General features: G+C 38.6%; 2 pseudogenes; one reads left to right on the top strand and one right to left on the bottom strand.

The window, feature by feature from the left end:
• Positions 1–2693: 2693 nt before the first annotated feature.
• On the bottom strand, positions 2694–7272 carry LOC112588566 (vesicle transport protein SEC20-like; annotated as a pseudogene).
• Positions 3057–4135, top strand: LOC112588567 (Kv channel-interacting protein 2-like; annotated as a pseudogene).
• Positions 7273–12978: the final 5706 nt, after the last annotated feature.

The following is a 12978-nucleotide window of genomic DNA, read 5'->3' as shown; positions in this document are numbered from 1 at the left end:
CCTCAACCTCGGCTTTCGCATTGGACCTTCTTCATCGTCTTCTTCTAAACTTTCGACCTGGCATCCGTTTGACTTCTCTTCTCTCAAAATCTTCTCGACTTTGCAAGTCTTTCATTCCTTCTCATTCTCCTTTCTTTATTGCGTGGTTCGAGCCAAATCAAAGTACACTTCCGCTCACGGTAGATCAAATTGTGCGGTGCCGACCTTCGCTATTTGTAATTCTGCGCGGGAACTCGACTTTCCCTTTGGGTTTTTTTTTGTATTATTGCGTTAATCCATTTGGATAACCGTGTAACGGTAGTTTTGTTAAATTCCATTAAACTCCTGTCAAACCTACCACAGCGCAGTCATTTTGCTATTGACCATATCCACGAGCGCTCTCTCTGAGCGGATCCGGTACATTTGTGCGATCGCCGAACTATTTGGCGACAACACCGCACACGCAACGAAACAACAACAATATTGCGAGATGATAAATCTCATTGCAATATCACAGGAATATTGCCGCTATATTCCAGCATGATAGACCGCTACGTAATATTTCTGAATATCGCAGTAATAATTCAATGTGATATATCAATCTACAATATTGCAGGAATATTATATGTTGCGGAGTGATATATCAGATTATAATATCACTGGAATATTACTGCAATGTTACAATGTGACTATCGTATGGCAACATAATGGCAATATTACAACATTATTGCGCGATGATAAATCTCATTGCAATATCACAGGAATATTGCCGCTATATTCCAGTATGACAGACTGCCACGTAATATTTCTGATTATCGCCGTAATACTGCAGTGTGAAACAATTTATATACAGGGTGTCCTGTACAGGATTTTAATGTCACATCACAAATATCTCAGAAACACTTAAATAAAAAAATATTTCAGACAAAAGTTGTTTGGCTTGAAGGAGGACAAGAAAGCGATAGCATTTTGTTTATAAATGGCGCCACTTTTGAGATATTCACTGACAATCAATTTTCATAAATGGAAATCCGAATTTTTTATTATATTTTCTTTTTCTATCAATTAATTTGAACAATTTTTGTCTGAAACATTTTTTTATTTGGTTAATATTTTTTGAGATATTTAAGGAAAACTTGGTAACTTTTTCAACATTTAACTTACGATATCTCGCTAACTATTCGTCGAAAGAAAAAATAGTATTAGACTTTTTTACTTTACTTACTATCAAGAATATATTATTATAATAGTGCCCTAACTTTTGTTAACTTATCGACCTTTGGAAATTTCAAAATTATTAAATTAACAAAAGTTAGGGCACTATTAATATATTCTTGACATTAAATAAAGTAAAAAAGTCTAATACTATATTTTCTTTCGACGAATAGTTAGCAAGATATCATAAGTTAAATGTTGGAAAAGTTACCAAGTTTTCCTTAAATATCTCAAAAAATATTAAGCAAATAAATGTTTCAGATAAAAGTTGTTCAAATTAATTGGTAGGGAAAGAAGATATAATAAAAAGTTGGGATTTTCATTTATAAAAATTGATGGTCAGTGAATATCTTGAAAGTGGCGTCATTTATCAACAAAATGCTATCGCTGTCTTATATCCCCCTTCAAGTCAAACAACTTTTATCTGAAACATTTTTTAACGCAGTGTTTCTAAAGCGTGGTCTACAATTGCCGTAAGCAATAAGAAGAAAGCGTGAACAGTAAGAAATGGACCAACCACAGTTGATTATTTTTGTCATAATCGACTGTGATTGGTTTATTTCTTACCGCTTACGCTTACTTCTTACTGCTTACTGCCATTGTAGACCACGCTTGAGATATTTTTGCGAGATTTATGCCTAGGACATTAAGTATTTTTGCAATATTGCTATGATATTTATGCAATATTTCAGTAATATTCCTGCAATATTGCAGCAACATTTAAGAAATATTGTAGCAACATTCCTGCACGATTGCAGTAATATTTTGGCAATATTTTGCAATTTTTCTGCAGTATTGTGGCTATATTTCATAGGTATTCCTGCAAGATTGTGGCGATATTTCAACAACATTGTGGCAATAGTCCTGTGATATTGTGACAATATTCCTACAACATCATAACAATATTCCCGCAATATTTCTGCGAGACTTATGCCTAGGACATTAAATATTTCTGCAATATTGTTGTCATATTTATGCAATATTTTAGTAATATTCCTGCAACATTTCTGTAATATTTCTGCAATATTGCGGTGCTATGTGGGGAGAGCAAATTGGCAGCAAATCCGCAGCAAGCCTTGCACTCAATCAGCTGATCGAGATGGTGGCGACGTGCGTTGGGTTTTAAATGGCTCCTAACCTATATATTGCTAAATTTTAATTACAATTCTGCATTTAAAAAGGGAAAGGTGTATATAGAAATAAATATTTGACAAAACAGACTGTGTAATTTATTATATAAATATACATACATATAAGATCACGATATTCGTAATTATCGTTATTTACATGTAAACGAAAGGTGAGAAATGAAATATATGCGGTGGGACATATTGACTTGTATATTCTATATAATTTCTATATAAATATTTTACAACTATTGGTACTATTCTGAATTTTGAAATTTTGACTACAAATTCATAATCAGCAATTCTAAAAACCTTTAGTAAGACGTGAATTAGACGCAGATTATTTCTAGAAAAAAGTCAGGCATAAAAGGGTTAAGTCACATTGCATAAGTTTTTATGTTATGACTACGAAAGAAATATTAGTATACAAAACTATTCAGAATTCTTATTTTTACTTTTCACTACATGAAACGAGCTAACACGCGCACGGTAATCGTTACATACTACAAGAACTTACGAGAAAAGATTACAAAAAAAGTATCAAAACTTGCGACCAATTTTTCACGCGTCAAGAGAATACTTAGAAGGAAAGATCTCTTTCTCATTTCTTCGCGAGAAGTTCACGACATCGCGTTCTGAATTAATGTTCGCTCAAATATTTTCAGCTAAGAGTCCCGTCTTTTCGGGACTGATGACGATACGGTCCGCCGACAGAGATGCTGCGCAAGCAGTGTGATGCCTGGCGATTTGAAACCCACATACGCCAAAAACTGTTCCCATTGGGCGACCCAACCAGATACACGCAAATCGTCTTCCACAGTTTCGATAAGGACGGCGACGGTTTCGTCAGCTTCAGCGATCTTCTGGATGCCACAGCATCGATCGTGAACGGCTTGGTCGATCAGCTCTCTTGGATATTTGGGTGAGCAGTAATCGCTGTTAGTAACGGACTGTCTGATTCCAGGTTCATTTTCGAGCGCAACCTGAAAGATTTTTATTTCGTGTCAGTTAAGAAGTTCGGTATGATTTTCTGTAACTTCTTCGTAACAGACTGACTACTTTATATTTTTTTCTTGCTGTTTAATGATGACTGTGCAGAGAAAACTTACATATATAATCATTTTCCTCGGAATAATACTCAAAGTTAAAAAGTGATATTTAAAAATGTTAATATTAGTCGCAATAGAAATTTTACTTGATTATTGGATATTTATTAAATATTTGATCACTAATACTTATTGAAGTCAATAATCTCGAAGATCATAACATGCGAAATACTCTCTGGACCTACTTTTCATCAGATTCTACGATTTTGATGGAGTCGGTTGCATCACGAAGCGAGAAATGTTGGTCATAATATCCGCGATTTATGAGATGGTGCAGGACGCGCAGACCATCCAGCCCGCAGTTAATATCCAAGTGGACAAGTTCTTCAAGAAGATGGACGCAGACAGAGACGGAATAGTCACCAGGGAGGAACTCATAAACGGTTGTAAAAATGTACGAGCAATTAGTTTCCATAACGTCTCGCGATACGACATCGTTATTTTAGTGATAATGAATAGTAGTATACATTTTGAAATTTAATAAATATTTTATCTTCTTACAGGATACCATTATATACAACCAGTTGAGTTTATTTAATAAGATTTGGTGACCGAATGAAAACGTCCTTCAGAGATTAACGAGCAATTTATCCACTGCGACCGCTCCTAGCGACTAGGAAGCGGGCAAAGTCGCGACGATCTGTCCGTCGCCCTCCGCCTATGCAAAATTTTCACGAAAGAATGTTGGGCGCCAGGCACGAATATCCCACCAACACTAACTAAGCGGCGGCGAGTCGACGCGATCGCCTACGAACTCGACAGCTCCTGCCCTTTTAAGTCGGAGATGGGGGTGGGTCTCTGGTGGGGATTAGGAGGGGAACTCGGCGGGTAATTAAATTAATTAACACGCAAACTGTAGAACAAGTAGTAATCCGCGTGTATTTTCTTTACGGTAATCAGTAATACAAGTCTTTTGACTCCTGACGTAGAAGCGACATCGATCTCGATAGGTCCGCGCGACCCGCGATTCCGATAGCGATAAGCCCCGCTCATTGAGAGAGAAACGCTCTGCTCCCCGCGTTCCGCGGAAAGACCGATAGACGACTTCGGTGACCGCTCTACAATCTAAATTTTCGCACCAAGTCCGACAGCCGCTGTCTAGTCCCACCGCGCAAACGGTTCGCACGAACAGAGTCGTACAGAGTGACACTCTTACCATTTTCGCCCGCTGGCGGCAGCCTCCTTCCGGACAGTCGCTCCTCCGTTCGTCCGCTCCGCTCGCTCCTCTCCTCGCTTCCGGCGCTCTCTCGATAGCTCTCTCTCTCTCCGGGATCCGCACGCGCACGGTGCACTGTCTCCCGATAGCTAGTCGCCGCGACACCAATAGCAACGGTACTCGGATCCGATAACTACGATAGCTGATTTTGGTTTCGTCACCCGCTCCGATCGCTTTTTCGCCACGGCTTCGCCAAGAGTGTTCTTCGTCCGTCCCGGCCGAAGATACGTGACCCCGGTGGATCCTTCTCCGCTCCAATTTTTTTCTCCTTGATCACGCGATGGCGAGATGCTGCTCGGAATTCTTCTTTCTCTCGCCGAGCATCTTCTGCGTGATCAAAAGTTTCTCGTTGTCAGATGTCGTGCCCCGGTTTGTTTTGTAGGCTACGACAATACACAAAAATACAGCGACAGCGGTGCGACATCAACGGTACAATTGTTCGGAAACAAAATTAGAGGTGGCCAATGACATCACCTGAGAGCTCTTAGGGCTCGCGACGGCTCTTCGAGGCCTTCCTCCTTTCCCCTTGGTTACCCTTCTCTGGTCCGCCGCTCCTGCCGGTCGGAGGCTACCCGCAGCGAAGGGGCACACACATTCGAGGGCGCGGGAATATCACCAAAAAAAAAAAGAACAGCAATCTCGCACTCGTCGGTACGAGATCGCTCGCCACCAAAAATATATCCGCGATTTTTCAAAATAACGCAGCTCGCCTCGCGATTGCGGCCTAGCGCGACAGCCGGGGGACCCCCTCGGAGGCCCTCCGCCTTTTGTGATGGGCGACCTCAAAATCGCCATGTCACACCACACACGCGTAAAGTCATTAAAATACTTGTAAAAACTCACCCGATTTCTCCTCTTAAATAATACGTACATTCTCTATGTCCTTTATCGTGAGAATTCCTGCGCAATATGTTACAGTCGTGATATCACCGTAAATGATCAGTCCATTTCATTAATATCACATACAAAGGGCTTTCAGAACAGTCTCTTTTGTGAAATGTAAAACACGCAGGCGAGGAAGAACGCGAAGGCCAGTGCAAGTAATACTTTATCGGTGACTTGGCATTTACCATATTTTCCTAAGAGCTTTCCCGATTGCACTATCACTTGCTGTTGATGCTCCAGCTCGTTTCTCGTGTTATCAACCTTGTCAGAGGATGTTACTGAAACAACAGCAAAATCGGTAGAATCGTAATAATTATTCTTAAACAGACAATATATAGTGAGGCGCTAATAATAAATAATAATTTATCTAACAAAGAGAAATTACGTGGTGCAGAAGTAATTCTTGCGGTGGTAACGCTTTTTTTCAGGTGATTCCTAAGATTTGAAGGTCATTTTTGTTTTTTTTAATGGAATGCTGTTTCTGAATTTATTTTTCGATAACAGTTATTAGAAGAAATACAATAACCTATAATAAAGAATGATTCAAAATCAGTTATGATACAAAAAAACATTTTAATAAATTTTATTACATTAAAACATTTTATTTAAAAAATAATTTAGGAAAAAACGAAAAAGGATTTAGATTTTTAAAGCTTAGTTTACTTAGAAAATAAAACTTTACTACTATAAAACAATTGTTTCAGTACCATGTATTTTCTGTTAAATATTTTTCTATTCTCATATCTCATATATTGAAGATATTCAAGATAAGATAATAGTTACTGCTTCATTCTGCATGATAGATATCTAATAAATTCCATATTTTTATGAAATAATTAAGAAATATAGTACGTACACAATATGTCCAATATATCAGCACTTCTCTGAGTTGTCTCAGCTAGATGCTGAATTATTACGATGCTAAATAATTTGTCTGTGATTTGGCTAGAAGAATCTATCAAACTTTGTTTGTCTCATCGTTTACGAAGAGCATTTTGCCGCTCCTCTGGCAGGGAGAGCAGATTCTCCCTAACTAATTTATCTATGACACAAGTGCTAACGACATTAGCCTTGCGAAAGACCGCCAAGAACACATTTAATTGCTCCTTATAGCTTTCAACGATGGAAAACAACTGTCTTCTTCTTCTCATTTGGTTCGGTTTCAGCGACAGACGCTAATCGCTCTATGAAGGATTCTAACACTGCAATTTAGGTCCTACCTTCAGCATTGAGTTCGTCTAACGCTTTCTACAGCCCAATGCATTGTTATATGTCCTTCACAGAAAATACATGGTGATTTGTTATTTGGCTTATCACAATATAATTCCTAACATATTATTTATAATTGTAAACATGATCCTACTATTTATTATTGTAAAACATGATGTTAATTTTCCCTTCTTCTTTCCTTCTTCTTTTTCCAGAATTGATGTTAATCTAAAGTTGAGATTGAGGTTGTATCTCATAGTTTATGAGATAGAATCACACATATATATATACATATATTTACTTGTATTAAAGTGTTCACTTGAAGATGATCCTTCACAATATCCTGACGTATCAGTTCCACCGTGTAATTCTCGGAATCCATTTATGTGTAAATTATTTACTCCTACGTGTCACTTCTCTCTGTATGCTACGTGGACAACAAAACTCTGGGGCTCAATTATTTGGTCTGTTCTTTTCAGCTGCACTGCGGTCACTGCGGAACTAGTGCAATAAGTTAGAATGAGACAACTATATTTTTTCTCACTTTAACTTATTGCACCAGTTCAGTAGTGCAGCTAAAAAGAACAGACCATTTGAAAGCGTACGAGATATGTCGCATGCGACAATTGTCACAAGGGCTCGATTCCTGACGGCGTGCGAATGAGATGCGCATACGAAAATCTATATTATATGTAACGTAAACTGTACATTTTCGCATATGCATCTCACTCGCACGCCGTCAGGAATCGAGCCCCTGTGACAATTGTCGCATGTGACTCGAGAGCGGTGTCGTCGCTACTATCAGGAGACTCTTAACCAATAGAGAAAGAGCAATAACAAGAGCAGGAATTTTTCTCCACATGACGATTAATAGAGATGGATATAAAAAGCAGATATAATATTGATATATATGGAAGCAAGTAACTTACTTCTACAGATGCATCTAATGCTGAAGATCTTTTTGGATGATGGTATTGCTCTACGATATCAATACGAGGATTGCCTTTTATATTTCGGGAATAGAGAACAAAAAAAGGAAATTAATCATCGTACATGGGTTTATTGTTTTTCAAAATATTCTCCATGAAGATCAATACACTTTTGCATGCGCTTGAACCAATTTTCGAAGCACTTTTTCCACTCCGATTGAGGTACCTCCAAAACATGCATTTTGAATGCATCAACCGCTTCTTCAGGTGTCGAAAAACGTCGACCTCGTAATTTATTTTTGATTTGCGGGAATAAAAAGAAGTCATTGGGTGCCAAATCAGGGCTGTACGGCGGATGACCCATCAATTCGACTTTTTCAGTTCTCAAAAAGTCTCTTGTTTGAGCCGATGTGTGAGAGCTCGCATTGTCCTGGTGGAGAATAATGCGTCTTCGGCGGTTGGTTTCCCTTATTTTTCCGAAGACTTCTGACAAACAAATGGTTGTGTACCATTCAGAATTGACCGTCTGACATTGCACTAATGGTACAGTTGCCACATGTCCGGTTTTTCCGAAAAAACAGGTGACCAACAGGTGGCCACGAAGTACTTCGTGGCCACGAAGTGCTTCGTGCGCGAACAACTTTAGTTGGATTTGGCTCATCTTGAAAGACCCATACAGTCGACTGCTGTTTACTTTCGGGCTCATACGCATAGATCCATGATTCGTCACCTGTTACGATATCATAGACGTGTTTTGAAGCACCGCAATCGTATTTCTTGAGCATTTCTTTCGATCAATCGACACGAGCCTTTTTTTGAGCGATTGTTAAATTATGTCCAACGCGAACAAATTTTTTTGACAGCCAAATGTTCATGCAATATTGAATGTATGCTGGTCCCATTAATGCCCAAGGATGCCTCAATCTCACGATAAGTCACATGACGATCTTGCAATATCAGTTCACGCACAGCATCAATGTTTGCTGGAACAACAACCGATTTTGGACCACCTTCACGAAATTCATCACTAAGCGAACTACGGCCACGATTGAATTCCGTATACCATCGATATACCAGGTATGTCGGTAATTACTTTCCGGTTTTTGTAACAGATGTCACTAGCCATAAGTATGCAATGTTATAATTTGATACATATGTCATTTTATTCTACTGACATTAACCTCAAAACTACACAAGTTACGTTCCGCCAAAATAACAGCGTTATAGATTAATAATTTTTTGAAAATGTTAAGTTTTGTGCCTGAAAACGTGCATTTGCGGCACGCATTACTTTTCTTGTTTAATCAAAAGAAAAAAGTCGCTGAAAGTCATCGTTTGCTGGTAGAGACTTACGGTGAGCATGCTCCAACCATAAGAACATGTGAAACGTGGTTTCGACAATTCAAATGTAGTGATTTCAACGTTCAAGACAAAAAACGTCCTGGTAGGCCGAAAACGTTTGAAGATGCGGAATTGCAGGAGTTATTGGATGAAGATCCAACACAAACTCAAAAACAATTGGCAGAAAAGTTGAATGTGAGCCGAGTAGCAATTTGTGAACGATTACAAGCGATGGGAAAGATCCAAAAGATGGGAAGATGGGTGCCACATGAATTGAATGATAGGCAATTGGAAAATCGAAAAATCGTCAGTGAAATGCTGCTTCAAAGGTATGAAAGGAAGTCATTTCTGCATCGAATAGTAACGGATGATGAAAAATGGATTTATTTCGAAAATCCCAAGCAAAAAAAATCATGGTTATCACCTGGCGAAGGCGGCCCATCGACTGCAAGGCCAAATCGCTTTGGTCGCAAGACCATGCTCTGTGTCTGGTGGGACCAGGTTGGTGTCGTATATTATGAACTGTTGAAACCTGGAGAAATAGTTAATACTGATCGCTACCAACAACAAATGATCAATTTGAACTATGCATTGATCGAAAAACGTCCACAATACGCTCAAAGACATGATAAGGTGATTTTGCAGCATGACAACGCGCCGTCTCATATAGCAAAACCAGTCAAAGAAGTGTTGAAATCACTTGGATGGGAAGTTTTATCGCACCCGCCGTATTCTCCAGACCTGGCTCCATCCGACTACCACCTTTTCGCATCGATGGGGCACGTGCTTGCAGAGCAGTACTTCGCCGATTTTGAAGAAGTTAAAAAATGGCTCGATGAATGGTTTAGCTCAAAGGAGAAACAGTTCTTTTGGAATGGCATCCAAAAATGGCCTGAGAGATGGGCAAAATGTATAGAATCAAATGGCCAATACTTTGAATAAATATATTTTAACTATTCATTGTAAATAACGTGTTTTCTTTAGCGAAAAAACCGGAAAGGAATTACCGACACACCTGGTATAGTGGTTTTTGATGGTGCTTCATCGCCAAAAGTCGAATTAAGTTCATCGATGCACTGTTGTCGAGATAATCCACGTCGAAAGTTGTAAAAAATAATCGCACGGAAATGTTCACGACTTAATTCTATTTCTTGGCCGACATCAATTTTTCATGCCACTGTAAACAACACAAATGGCGCATGGACATCAAAACGTTCTGAGTAAGTATACTGACAAAAAGTCGAACTTTACGTTAGGGACGTCAGTTGTCAGATGGCAGCACCTGGATCGTCCATTCCCGAAATATAAAAGGCAACCCTCGTAATATTGTCAGCCTGTCTTCTAGTTAATCGAAATAATTTTATGAATTGATTTTCTGGAAGTTCAAATGGAACTTCTCGGGTTCGGAAATATCTCCCATTTCTTTGTACATGTCTTTCTGCTTCAGTAAGCATATCAGCACCAATAATATTTACTATATTGGCCATATTAACCAACTTCTGTAACAAAATTATTTAAGAGTATACGCTCGAACAATGTGTAACAACTAACGTGGGATGTTTCCAAAACTTACCTTATTCAAAATGCAATAACACAGGCAACAATATAGGTTATGTTCTGATATTCACTGCCAATCTGAAAATATATAGTTTGTGTCACGTAAACTACAAAATTTTCAGCGCTGGCAGTAAAGTTGGGTAGATCCAAACTTTTGAAGTTAGGAATTAAAGCTTAAGGCCGATTTCTCTCAGTAATAAATAAGATAAGAATAAGTAAGCCAATAAGAAAAGTTATTTAGGCACATACCCAGATAGCCAAGCCTGCTAATGTCAGGTTTTGCTAAATGTGTGCCGCAAGTCATGCTGTTATAATTGTAGCATTAGTAAAGCATGATCTGCAATGTCAGACAATGTACGCAAAAGTGAAACAGAAATATAACAGGAAATGCATCATGATATGAAAGCAAAATTACCGCAAAAATCAGGTACAATATGTCAGCATAGCAAGATAAAATTTAAGCACTGTATGCTGACATAGTATGTCCAATAGCAGCAGCACAAAATTGAATATAGAATGACCTTACATCGTACGAACAGCAAGCAGTTAGAAATCAAGCTGAATGGGTAATATCTTGTGACAGGACAAATAAGGCAGAAGTCGATCACGACGCGTCGTTCGAACGTAACAGCAGAAACACTGCAGAAATCGTTCACGACGTGCAGTTCAAACACGACGATAGAAATACGGCAGAAATCGTTTACGACGTGCCGTTGAAACACAACGGCAGAAACAGGGCAAAAATCGAACATGTGCCAGTTGAAAGTAACAGCAGAAATGCAGCAGAAATAGGGCACGAAATTTTGCTTTTTAGCGGTGCCTCCTTCACGATCTATATACAGGGTGTCTCATAACTAACCTGGCAGAGCTCGTGGAGACATAGAGCGGGTTAAGACAAATATAAAAGTCCCATACCGTTTTGTGAGATTCGCAATAATTATCGAGTTATTAATGACAGAAATTAGAGGAATGAGCGCGCACCGAAACGTTATGGGAGGAGCATCTAGCCGCTCAGGCTAGAGAGCACTGCCCAGTCGACAAAGGAACTGTTGCCGGCGCGCGGCGAGGGGAAGGACAACGCGCCAATGTTTATGTCCTTACCTCGCCGCTCCTATATCCCGCCGCACCGCGTCTATGGTCGCGCCGAAATGGCCGCTGAATATTCGCGATTACAATTACGAGATTATTTTATGAGGTACCACAGACAGCTCATATTGAATTATAAAGTTCAAGGTTCAAAAGTTCTTTGATCAAGGAAAACATCGAAAAGGAGAAAGCGATAGAGAGCGATGAGATCTACAGAAATTCTCATTGTTTTCTATCGCAATCTATCGTTTTGCTGCATCGGATCCGAAAGAAATGATATCGCGTAAAGACAGAGTACGATGAACACTTTCCATCGTACTCTATTGTACTCTATCGTTAGAAGAATATTTAATTGTTAGAGTATGATATCGTTAGATATTGTCAGAGTATGAATTCGCGTAAAGACTCATCGTGTCCTATCGTTTTATTCAAGTCTACACGGAAAATATGTTTGGTTGAATGAACCAATTTTCTGACGAAATGAGAGAGAGAGAGAGAGAGAGAGAGAGAGAGAGAGAACGATTAAGAAATTTCGATTGAAAATAGCACAATTTTGTTTAAGTTAACCATAAACCTTGATGAATTAGACTCAGTGTTAATATTTTCAGTTAATATTTCTCTGTATCGTTCATATTTCATTTGCAAGCTGTATCATGGACCAAACATTTTTATCATATATCGTGCATAAATTGTTGTCTTATATCGTAATTCTTGTCAGTGGTATATTAACGACAGAAGAAACTGGAAATTCTGTATCGTACAATTGCGAAAAGAGGACCATCGTTGTCAATGGTGCACCAACGATACTCGGCATAAAATTGATTCCTAGGTATAATCGCGATACAACGCAAATCCGAGTGTGTTATTTTGACACGCATAAATGTATGATTGATTGACGCTTTCTTTACACGTTTCTTGTCGTTGAATCGTGCAAAAAAAACATTTTATAGTTAAATATTTCACGCATCTCCCTAATTTTTTAATAAAATAAATAAAATAATTGCCCTTTCGGAAGTTTATTATTTATCGCATCGGATTTTCTTGTCGTTTCGTGTCATTTCTTACTTTAGGAATTGTGAATTAACGATTGATTCTTTATGTTCTCCTTTGGTATCTTATTAAAAAATTAGGGAGACGCATGAAATATTTAACTATAAAATGTTTTTTTTGCACGATTCAACGACAAGAAACGTGTAAAGAAAGCGTCAATCAATCATACATTTATGCGTGTCAAAATAACACACTCGGATTTGCGTTGTATCGCGATTATACCTAGGAATCAATTTTATGCCGAGTATCGTTGGTGCACCATTGACAACGATGGTCCT

Source organism: Harpegnathos saltator, unplaced genomic scaffold (assembly GCF_003227715.2).
Source record: "Harpegnathos saltator strain DR-91 unplaced genomic scaffold, Hsal_v8.6 scaffold244, whole genome shotgun sequence".
Taxonomy (NCBI): Eukaryota; Metazoa; Arthropoda; class Insecta; order Hymenoptera; family Formicidae; genus Harpegnathos; species Harpegnathos saltator.
This window is presented reverse-complemented; position numbering and strand designations above follow the sequence as displayed.